This window comes from Argentina silus, assembly GCF_951799395.1.
Source record: "Argentina silus genome assembly, chromosome: 6".
Taxonomy (NCBI): Eukaryota; Metazoa; Chordata; class Actinopteri; order Argentiniformes; family Argentinidae; genus Argentina; species Argentina silus.
In genome coordinates, this window is record NC_139660.1 from 15,903,793 (window position 1) to 15,916,294 (window position 12,502).

Consider the following 12,502-nt stretch of genomic DNA (forward strand, 5'->3'; position numbering starts at 1 on the left):
CTGAGAAAACCACTGGGCTTCTTGATTGATCTTGGTCCTGAGTCACCTTCTAATGTACTGCCTTTGAACGCAGGATGCAAACAGTGTCTTTGAACAGACAGGAATCAGAAGTACCACTGCTGTGCATGTTATGCATGCAAACAACAAGGGTATTATAAAATGCAAACTGAATAATCAAACCTGATTATGTATTGGTGTGACATTCACAACAAACCTTGGATGGTGGTGACACAATAATTTACATTTCCACAGGTAAGGGCTTGAAAAAGGTGTAGGTCTCACTCTACTGTCAAACTACCTCTGACATGGGAAGTCTTCCTGTCTTCCTGTGACTCCCTGTCTCCCATTTGTTTGCTGGTAGATACTACAGTATGAACTGTGTATGCCTAATGAATTTCCCAGGAACATATTAATGGCAACCATGAATGATGATCTTAGTCATTAAACACCCTCATTAAACACCAGTGTTCTCTTATGGAGCTTGATATCCATGTTAGGAGCCAGGCACTGTGCCAATATGCAATGTGCTCATATAGAATCTCTCAATCACATTCTTCACAGATTAGAGCTCCAGTATCATCTAGTGATCTCGGATTAGAGATTTTATCTGTTATTCAATCAATCACACAGACAGATGGATAGATTAACTGATATTAGGGACTGCACATGAACAAGATTTAAAATGTATCATTTTTGTATCCAGACACAGCTGATTTTGGAATCACTTGTCAGCTAAATGTCCATGTTTTCATACAGGTAGCGCTAGTCCTGTTCGCTCCGGTGTTATTTCTTGTTGAGTGCTGGCCACATAGGGCAGCGTCCCCCACAGGAGTTGGAGACCATTTCATTTCACACTGACACGTTCAACTCTATTCCTCCATTCCCATTGCAGGGGTTGTCAACCGTGGGGAAATTAAAGAGGAACTGAAGCTTGTTCTACAGCCAAAACAATGTGAAAATGACATTTTGAGGATGGGAGAATCCCTTCCCTCCACAGAGCCAGGAGAATCATGAAAAGCATGGTTTCTCAGTTGGGAAAGTTATTCATGTTGTTTTGTTTTGCTGTTTTGCTCTCTTTCTGTCTTATTGGCTCTCCATTGGTTGTTGTTGTGAATAAATGTTTTGTTCTACAAGCCAACAAAAGCAAAATGGTATCACCTCAGCGTGAGGGGTAAAACACTGAGGTATAAAACACAAGTCATCCTTTTACTAGCAAAATAAAACCATAATGGCTTGTCTCGCCCTATGGTATTCAAATGCAGGGGGTTAGTGACATACTGTAGCTCTGTTTGTCTTTCTCCAAGTGAGGGTCAGCCATGCAATAAAGTACGCATGGGGATGGTAGCAGCTAAATAAATTGGATTTTATATGCTTGGCATAAACCAGGGGAGTATAGGGCTCATCCAATCTGGAGACTGCCCCCCACTTTTTAGAGCATTCATGATGCCTCCAGGCCTTTCATCTCCTCCAAAGCTTTGGCCTATCAATTCTCATTACTTCCTGCTGAATCTTCCAATCTAGCCAATGCAGAGCCAAATAAGACGCTTCCACAGCTCTCCCATGGGTTGATTCAGCAAGTAACACTAGACAGGAAGGGAAAAGTTACATGTAAGATGTAATTTCCTGCACTACTTAATCATACGGTATGATTTGTTCTCCCACCCACCCACTCCCCTCCCCCCACCCCCAAATGTTGTTGATGAGCAGAGAGCAGGTACTTCTTTAACATTGCATGTAGACCAGCTGTTTTGATATTTCAAATGTCATAACAGACTCATTTTTAAAGTTTTTATTTATTAATCTATTTACATAAGTTTCAAATAATCGCACTAATGGGACTCGATGTGCTGGTATTTTATTAGTTGAAGATTTCTTAAAATCTGTTGCCCTCTGGAACAGTGACTAGAACTTGTTTGTGTACTGTATATGCCCAGAGTGTTCTATAAGGAAGTGTGGCACAAATGAAGGGGTACATTTTCTATTGGCCAACACTAAATAGTTCCTTTATTTTATACCAATAGAGCATGCTGCTAGGCAACTGGTTGTTAGTCCAGTAAATAATCAATATTGGGTAAATCAGGAGGTTTACCCAGGAAGCTAAATGGAACTATTTGAAGCTCATTGGCACCACTCTTCTAATATACCACTCTGGTTATGCCTACCTGGCTTTGATATTCCAAGAATGTTGAGTGAAGTAACAAATGAGAACTAGCCTAATTCTGGCTCTCTCCTTTGCATGCATAAGGCAATGAATGCAGTTAGGAGAGGCTTTGGAGGAGCAGTAGGTAATCTATTTCCCAGTTGCAGAAGGTCACACAGATTAAACCCTGCTATGAAGATTCCAGTTTTTCCATGACAGCTGTCTGCAGGGACGCTGAGCTGCTCTGAAAGGGAACTCTCAATGAGATGTAAAATTAAGGCTGCTGTCTTCCGTGTGAAGGTCACACCTTCCTTGGTGATGGTGATTTTCACAGAAACATACAGTCCTTCTCTTAACAGATACTTTTTGCTCCAACTCATTCGAAAGGGTTTAATTTAATCCACAAAAGGTACTGTCGCGCAATTATGAAATAAATCAACAGTCCTATTATGCACATTCTTTTTATTGCCTTTCACAGGAAGGTGTGACCACAGTCCATATCCAGGTCCAAGTATTTCAAAAGGTTTAATTCTGATCAGAATGATATAATTAAGTTAATAATTAAGTTAGGGTATTTGTAGCCAGTCATGAATTCCGCTGTGTTAGAAGAAAACATTATTTCTGCTCTGATTTGGTGTAAGATGTCAACTTTGAAGAAGTGGTCATTTAGTTTGAATAACAGTTATAACAATCTAATTTAGAATCATGAAATGCCCCTGTTGGTTTGGGGTAACTCATGGCCATCATTAGCATGAGGTCAAGTCTTTTGATGCAACACTTGCATGTAGTAAATATTTTCACTTTCAACCACTAGAGATATGCCCTTCGGAATCAGCATCCAGTGTTTAAGAGAAGGTTATCTTTAATGACCCTATTTGTCACTGCTTGGAATATCTTAAAAGGTCACTTTTGGATGTTAAGATTAATTGTAGATAGAAATCATGTATTTAAAACGAAACAAAATTACTCTTCCCCTTCAATAAATATTAAAGTTGCTTTTCAAAGTAATGACAGAGTTTCTGGTAAGGTAAACCTGGTGTGTTATGTTATGTTAAATCCATCTGAGTAATACCTTGCAGGGTATGCAGTGCCTGTAACAGTAGTGATAGATGGAACATGGTTTAAGTAATGTGAAAATAAGTGATCCATAACATAATCAGATGCATAGAGAAAACAAATCAACCTACATACATGCAGAGAAGTGTTGACAGAAAATGCCATCTACCATTTTGACGCAAAACTGATGCAAAATTGATGGAAAAAAGAACAAACTACAATTAAAACAGCAAAATCTGTGGAAAACAGCTTACTGTTGTTTTGGTCGCTCCTTGCTGTGTGACCTAACTGGTGCTGTCATGATGATTGACACTAAATGTCCATACAGTACCAGAGTCATCTCTGGTCTACATTATAAGACTGTTACAGTATGCCTTCTTCATTCTATTGCATTCTAATGTTGCAGTGAATCTAACCCTTTTCCCGGAACCCCTGCATGCAATTACCTTGTACCATGCTTTCGGCTCAGGATTTCACAGGCTTTCTGAACTAGGAAAGCCTGGTCTCATTGATGTTACCCTAACCCTAACCCTAACCCTAACCCTTACCTTATAGGATGTACAGTAGAGGAGGCTCAGTCGGGGTGGGGGGTAATGGTATTTCCTGTATGGGTTTTGTTAATGTGCTCACTATATCAGTCTCTTTCAAAATACTCATGGAAAGTTATCACTTTTTAGAGGAACACAACGCAACATGTGTGTCCCAATAAGGAAAAACTACACTAAATGCATTTGTGTTTACTTCCTTTGTTTCTGATGCAAGCAGCACATGCAAGCACATTCTTCACATCATGGTTGCAATGAAATGCTTATGGCTGAAATTGCTCTGACATTATTATTTCCACTGAGATGGTAACCTATAGTTTGGGGATGTCACAGTGTTGAGCCGGCGGGAAATGCTGTCTGAGAGGTCATAATGACAGTGGCTGCTGCATAGATCATGCACTGCATCTGTCTGACAGGTACTGTACTGTGCCATTCTAAGATGAGAGTAACTAAGATCACAGCTAACACCTGCTCATCTACATCAACAACATATACACAGGCAACATCTTAAATACCATTACTTTCAAAAGTAAGGAAGTCGACTTACAAGAGGCTCTCTCTGAAGGTAACAAAACTTGTGGTGAACCAAAAACCAAAAGGGCTTTGCTATTGTGTCATCTCACATAATCAAAGGATATAAACAGGAACTGCTGCTTTGCCTATGGCTGGTGTTTGAGCTGAACATGAAAAGGAAGAAACCTTAGGCACAGAAAAGGCAGGTTTCCATTCACTCTTCCATGGAGCATTGCTTCAGAATGCAATTGAAGAACATGCTATTTGTTTAGTGTATGTTATGTTATCATCATGTTCAAGATCGTGATTAAAAACGTGTGGCCTCAGATTAATTCTACACATTCTACAGTTCTCAGTTCTGAAAGATATCTGAGCACACGAATGCTAACACACTCTGAGCACATAATGTACACTGTGATAATTATGCATACAGTACACAGACACGTAGGAAGGGGGGTGTATTTTGAAAAAAGATTTTGTGTTCTTGTGATGGTGTGTGTGACAGTATGTGGAAGTGTATGTGCGCCATCTAGGCTACTGGTTAAATTGTGTGACTGCTGTTGGATTCTACGCTTTTCACTCGCACTAACCACAATGTTATTCTCCTGTCAAAAGTCACCAGAATTGCTTGTTTAACAGGTGATAGGCAACATTTTTGCTGGGTACATAAAGGGGTGGGGGGGACATCTGTCATTGTCGGATTCTGGACAAATAGCCAAAATGTGAGGTGTTCACCTTAATCCATCTCCATCTCGCATTACGTTGCTCTCTCTCACTATATGCGTTCACTTTATGTGCTGGTGCGCATTGACATAGGCTCCTGCTAGATTGTAGCGCAGATTTGGATGAGTTGGGATTGATATACTGACAAATATATGCCACGCTCTCATGATCAGAGCTGTTTATCGGGTCCGAACCAGCGCACTCAGGTATATCAGCTGTAGGCCTTGTGTCATTTACCTGAGACCCGATCATTTCATGCTTTTCACTCGCACTAACCACTATGTTATTCTCCAATCAAAAGTCAGCAGAATTGTTTGTTTAACACGTGATATGCAACATTTTATCTGGGTAGAAAAGGGGGGCAAAGCCTCACAACATTTTAGGCAGCACTCCCTTGCAAAATATACTTCCTATGTCCCTGACAGTATATCATATACATATTGGCTAGTTTTTCTGAGTGAAAAAAACCCCAATGAGTTCTCATTAATGTGTTTCCTTAAGCATACTAACACACCATGGACTGTTTCACCAGGCGAAATGCCCAACTGGACACAAGCCTGCTCCAAACAGCTGCTTCACAGCCCAGCAAGATGAGTCAGAAAAAAACCCAGATACACTTCAGCTCTACAAAGCCCTCCGTAACATCTGAACACATCTTTTCCCACTCTTTTTGAAACACACTTAACATTCCATTTCCCCCCTTAAATTCCGCTTGCCTGACTGTGCATCCCAGGAAAATTATATAGCAGCCCCCACACCGGGTGCGGGGATCAGCTGTTCCCTTTTATAAATCAGGAATATTCCTTATTGAACTATCACCTATGTATGAAGTGTGGAATAGTCTCCCTGGGAGTACAAATCAGTTATGACTTATGAATGCTGTAGGTCCAATTCCACATGGATGCAAGGAATTGCCAAAAATATATCACTGCCCAGGGTGTATATATCAAACTCTATTGTTCATTCAAAATGTGTTTCACCCGCTACATCTGTGTTATTAATGTGTATTTGGAGTTAGACAGCGGGACACCATTTGAAAAATGTATTGCATTACTTCCCACTCAAGTGGCAGTTGTTGGACTGTATCATAATAGAATGTCTTTTGTAAGGAATTCAGTATAAAAACGATGGGCATACGGTCACCCAACATTTCATACCCTCACTAGGGTTATCTAAAGGAGAGTTACAGGACTACGTTTTCTCCAACAAAATAGTAAAATATCAAAGTTTATGTGATTCATCATTAAATTCAATATATTCAGTTGAAAAGCAAAGCACTTTTTGGGAGTTGTTACCGTAATTCTTTATACAGTGCAACTACACTAACATGGGTTTTACATTGTTGAGTAGTTACCACTTGCTGAATGAGCAAGGCCTCTACTGTTTGTCTGACTGACCAAGTATTTAACTGAAGTCATCTGCATGACCAAATCATCCTACTAAGACTACTTCTCAGCTAAGGTTTCTAATTTCTCATGTATTTCAGCTAACCACACCTGAAACACTTCACTTCTAGTCACATCTACATTTACACTCCACAGTCTGCTAACATACAGTACCGTAATGTAATTTCCACTTTATTACAAGGGACAATTGTCAGATATAAACCCAGCATGGTGCTGACTGATGCTTTTCATTTTCTTTTGAAACAAGTGTCTCCCACAAGAGTCTTTAAGCATCTAGGTTTTATTAATAGAGACATTAAGGCCACACAATGCAATTTTAAGGCCACTTACTGAACAGTTGTTGACAAAATAGATATGAAGAAAAAAAATACTTTGGTAATCTTACAGCCCTACTTCAAGTGAAATATGTTTTACTCTGAAGAAAAAAGACCATACTGTGCATATAATTACACGTTAAAACAGGGCCAACTAATGTTACACACAGGATATTAGGTTATGGTCTGAATCATACCCACCTTAAAATGGTAATTGTTACACTGGAACGTCTGAAGAACCAAATGACGGCACACAGAGAGGGTGGTAAAGTGTAGTCTGAAGGCGTAGTTAATAATAAGAAATAGGGAGAGGGGTAGGGGAGAGAAGGATAATCCAAGGGGGTTGTTGGGGTCCGGTCCAGGGGTTGTTAGTGGGAGGTCCTGTAGTAGAGAGGGGTTGGGGGTCGAGGGATGGGTAGGGGCGAGGTCCGTGGAATGGATAGACGGGGAGGGGTCCGGGGGAGACAAGGGTTCTGGAGGGGCACAGGAGAACGAGGTGAGTAACAAGGGAAAGACAAGACACAAGGAATAGCTTGGAATACTCAGGAGGGCTTGAAGCGTCAGGCCGCTGGGCCCCCTCGAGCCAGTGTCTCCACTCCACCAAGGCTGCATACACTGCCAGCAGCTCCCGGTTGCCCATGTCGTAGTTTCTCTCCGCTGGTGTCAGCCGTTGGGAGAAGTACGGACAGGGGTGGATCCTCTGGCCCTCCACGGACATCTGGGAGAGGACGGCCCCGAGGCCGGTGTTGGATGCATCCACCTCCACAAAGAATTGACGGGATGGGTCGGAGTGGATGAGCACCGGGGCCGCCGTGAACAGACTCTTCAGGGTCGAGAAGGCGGCCTCCGCCTCTGAGGTCCAGGAGTACGGGCGGAGCGTGGAGGTGAGGGCGATTAGTGGGGCGGCCACCTGGCTGAACCCCCGGATGAACCGCCTGCAGAACCCCGCGAAGCCCAGAAAACGTCTCAGCTGTTGGTGGTTCAAGGGTTGAGACCACTCCACCACCGCCTGGATCTTCCTCTCGTCCGCCTGTAGGTAACCCTTCTCCACGATGTGGCCCAAGTACTCCATGGAGACAGCGTGGAATTGGCACTTCTCGGCCTTCACAAAGACTCTGTTGTCCAGGAGTCGTTGGAGGACCAGACGGACGTGCTGATGGTGCTCCCCCTCTGTTCTGGAGAACACCAGGATGTCGTCCAGGTACACCATCACAAAGATGTTCAACATATCACACAGCACGTCGTTCACCAAAGCCTGGAAGACGGCCGGGGTATTAGTGAGCCTGAAGGGCATCACCATGTACTCAAAGTGCCCCAGGTGGGTGTTAAAGGCCGTCTTCCATTCGTCCCCCTCCTTTATGCGCACAAGATGGTAGGCACTCCGGAGGTCTAGCTTGGTGAAGACGGCTGCGTGATGGAGGGGCTCGAAAGTCGAGCTGATAAGGGGTAGCGGATACTTATTTTTAATGGTGATCTCATTGAGACACCGGTAGTCAATACAGGGCTGGAGGTCTCCTCCCTTCTTTTTCACGAAGAAGAACCCCACTGCCACCGGGGAGGAGGAGGGCCAGATGATGCCCGAGGCCAGGGACTCTGAGATATACTCACTCGTGGACTGCATGGAAGGCATGCTCCTTGCTGAAGACCTCGGCTAGGTGGTGGTAGATGGGAGGCACGGCGGATAGGTCTGGGGACGGGGCGACCCTGTCTGGGAGGTCCGGGTGGAGAGGGGGCGGAGCGGAGGCAGTTAGCATGACGTCCCACACTCCATTCCAGGATCCTCCCAGAGGTCCAGCAGACGTGGGGGTTGTGCCTCTCAAGCCAAGGTCTACCTAATACCAGGGGAGCCGCGGACGCGGGGATGACAAGGAGCCGGAGAGTCTCGTGGTGGTTCCCTGATAGGGTGAGGGTGAGAGACATGGTGCTGTGGATAATGGAACCCAGGGGTCGGCCGTCCAGAGCCTGGGCATGAATAGGGGTATCCAGAGGGAGCAGGGGAATCCCAGCCTCCTTAGCCAGTGTGGTGTCAATGAGGCTGTCGTCGCCCCCGGAATCCAGGAGGGCACCCAGGCTATAGGACTCCTGGATCCAGGCGATGGTTGTGGGGATGAGCCAAGTTTGAGGGGTGCCAGGGTGGGCGAGCGTAGTGTGGCATATCAGGACCCCTCTCTCTGGTAAGCCATGTCTTTTGACACCTGGGGTCGAGGACGGGTTGGACAGGCCCAGATGTAGTGGCCAGTCTGCCCGCAGTAGAGGCAACGCTGGTCCTGGAAACACTGCTTGCGCTAGGGTTAGGGTTAGGGTTAGGGTTACCTGCATCGGTTCTTCCTCGGGTCTGGGCACGTTGTAGGGGCTTCCTCGGGTCATGGGGAGCGTTGTAGGGGCTGGGGCTCGGGGAGGTCCGGGAAGGAAGCTGGGGGTGCCCGGCCGAGGGTGGTCATTAGCCTTGGAGATGGAGTCCTGTCCTGCCTACGTTCGTAGCGCCTCTCACACAGACAGTCGTCCATCTCCAAGGCGAGGGTGACCAGCTCCTGATAAGATGAGGGGCGGTCCTTGAGGAGCCAGTCCTTGATGTCATCATTGAGGCCCCGCTTGAATGCGCTGTGGAGCGCCTTATTCCCCCAGCCGCTCTCCGCAGCAAGGGTGCGGAACTCCACTGTGTAATCCACCACCGAACGGGTCCCCTGGCGGATGACGTGGAGGCAGGCAGCTGCGTTGGAGCCCTCCTGGGGGTGATTGAAAATTAACCGAAACTCCGCATTGAAGCCCTCGTAATCGGACGCCAAGGCGGAGTTACTGCCCAGGGCAGCGACGGCCAGGAGAAAGATGATGGCGGCCACCTTGTCCCCTCTGGATCGGAATCTGCTGAGCTGGTAGTGGAATGCGTGCTCGCATTGAGCCAGGAAGCCGCGGCAGAGACCGAACTCACCTCCGAAGGGTCAAGGCGGCGCGAGGTGGGGCTCTCGGAAACCGTGGGAGGTCAGGGCACTGGATCTGGGGACTAGGCTCGCATCTAGAGGTGGTGGCGCCGGAGCTGAGGGTTGGGTTGGCTCGAGGCGTTGAGCTCGAGTTGGGTGAGGCGCTCGCGCATGAGCCGTCGAGCTGGTCCGTGACTCGGTTCAGGAGGGCGCCGTGTTGTTGGACGATGGCGAGCAGGGGATAGTCGGTGAGAGAAGGATAATCCAAGATGGTCATCGGGGTCCGGTCCAGGGGTCGTTAGCGGGAGGTCCAGTAGTAGAGAGGGGTTGGGGGTTGAGGGACGAGTAGGGGCAAGGTCTGTGGAATGGATAGACGGGGAGGGGTCCGTGGGAGACGAGGGTTCTAGAGGGGCACAGGAGAACGAGGTGAGTAACAAGGGAAAGGAATAGCTAGGAATATTCAGGAGGGCTTGAATCGTCTGCGGGTCCCGTGGAAAGGTTTACCGTAAGTCACAGTACGATCTGGCACTGGAGTGAAGACTGGGCAGGGTTCTTATAGGTAGGTGATTGGGAATGGGTCGCAGGTGTGCTGATTGGGGATAGGGAACAGGTACACTGTCGACTGGGAGCTGGACGCTCCAGCACTGATCGCCGGGGCCTCAAGGTGGTGCCAAAGGGTTGGTTAGGAGGAGGGACCGTAACAGTAATTTGTTCTTTGAAGAGGCTGTTGCTGAACAAAATGTAAATGAATAATTCATGTCATTACTGAATTTACTAAGGATTCATTTATTCAAGTGTATTCAGCTTTTTGTCCCATCCTGACCTGTCTTATTTCCAAAGACTACACTTTCATAAATAAAATAATTATGTTTTTGCTGTCTTGGGAATTTGGATACAGTTTAGAATTCATGAGGTGCCATCTTGAAATTAAAAATATTGCCATTGCTTAAAGTTGAGTTTTAAAGATAACTGTCCTTTTGGTCCCCCTCATGGTGTTCATTTTATGTGAAGTCAACAATCGAATCCACTAACAGGAATTTCAAGTGATTCTATGATATTGCTTGCATAATATTCTTCCTGAATTGCACCACCAGTTTCAGCTGTAGATTTCAGAGTGGGCAACATACTTGAATCACAATCTTGCAGGTTTGATTTGCACTGGCATACGTTAAATAAGGGCTTGGGTAAATCCACTAATCCTGGCCATCTACAACAAACAGCAATTGTTTGTCTTGTCCTGGGTAATCTCACCAAGGGGGAGGGAGGAATTTAACCAAGTAGGACAAGCTGTGACTTGAAAAATATGCAACATCCTATACAGAACAATGCCCTATTGCATTATCTAATGTTGTGCTAACAAACCAACAGCATCTGTTTTGGGTATCTGTCCAACTGCCTATTTCCTAACTTACTATCTGAAACCCTCTCAGAACTTGAAAATAAAATAGATTTTCTTTGTATTAAATAAGGGCCCGGTACAGTTGACTCGGAAAAGACAGATTTCAGATATTCGACAAATACATGTTAACTTAATCCAGAATTAGGCCTAAGTCTAATTCTGGTTCAGGAAATGAAGACCTCAATTTCATGAACATTGATTAATCTTGCATTACATTCTGATTCCATATTGAGTCTATGTCTCCAACTTGTGATATGACGATTAACCATAGCCCATGAATATTTCAAGACCTATCTATTAAATCAAATGATCCTTACTCGTCCTTACTGTTGAATAAAAGTCAATTTAGTCCAGAGGTAGACTTCCCTTTAAATGATCAAGAACCTCTGTATTCAACAATACCCAGGCTGTAACATGGAACAGATCCATTTTTATTTAACTTCAGCATCCCCATTGCTATGTTTGCTGTGATCGATTGGCAAGCCTCTCTGGTGGACCTAATCACTATTACAGAAAAATGACTATGCAATAACCAACTTCAGTAAACAATAGCCAGTATAGCTCATGTTAAATGTGTGGTTTTAAAGACAGGATTGAAACCACATTTCTTGTACTGAACATGCTTTGAGTAAAGCCCATTACAGATATGTAGCCTAAGTAGATGACATTATCTTGGGGAGCATAGGATCACTGATTCAGCTAAGCAGTTTTATACAAATGTAGAATCTTAGTGGAGCTATATTTTGGTAAAGCTACAGTGCATCAATATATCACTCTCTGCAGAGAGTCAACACTAGGCAATAATATATTAGAATATCATCAAAATAACAGGATACAACCTAATTGTAATGTATTGTGAGAATGCAGTTTTTTAATGCCTCTCCACTTGGGGTTGAATTGCGTCTTAAAACCACAGATGCATAACAAGCCAATCAAAGTACAATGTCCCAGACGGTCACACCAATCTATTGTTGAATAAGGCGATAGTCATTGTTCTGTGGATTGTGTTAATGACTTACTGCATATTAGTTTGTGTTTTAAACTAGGGCAGTGGGCATACACAGTACCACATTAAGACAGTTTGAAGGAATATGTATTGCAACAGTCAATTCCATGACATATCATTCTCTTGCTGTCTCATGAAATATGTCAAACACCACGCATTGGTTTGAATTTTAATTTGACTCTTCAATCTTTAAGATGGTTTCAAATGACAACACAAAACAAGAGGTATGGCACATTCATTACTCAAACAGTGTTCTCTTTGAGATAGCCCAGTGCCTGATCTCTTTCATCTTGTTCATCATTTCTGGGCTTATTATGAAAAGAATATTAAAGCCTGCCACTCTTTCTCCACTCTACACAGTGCACTGCCACTAAAAGGGAGTCAATGCAATTATAGCTTTCATGCATGGGAAGGTATATTTTTGGGAGTTATTTGAAGGGCTCTTAAAGAATTCTGAAGGCTGTAACTGGTGAGGAGGAAAA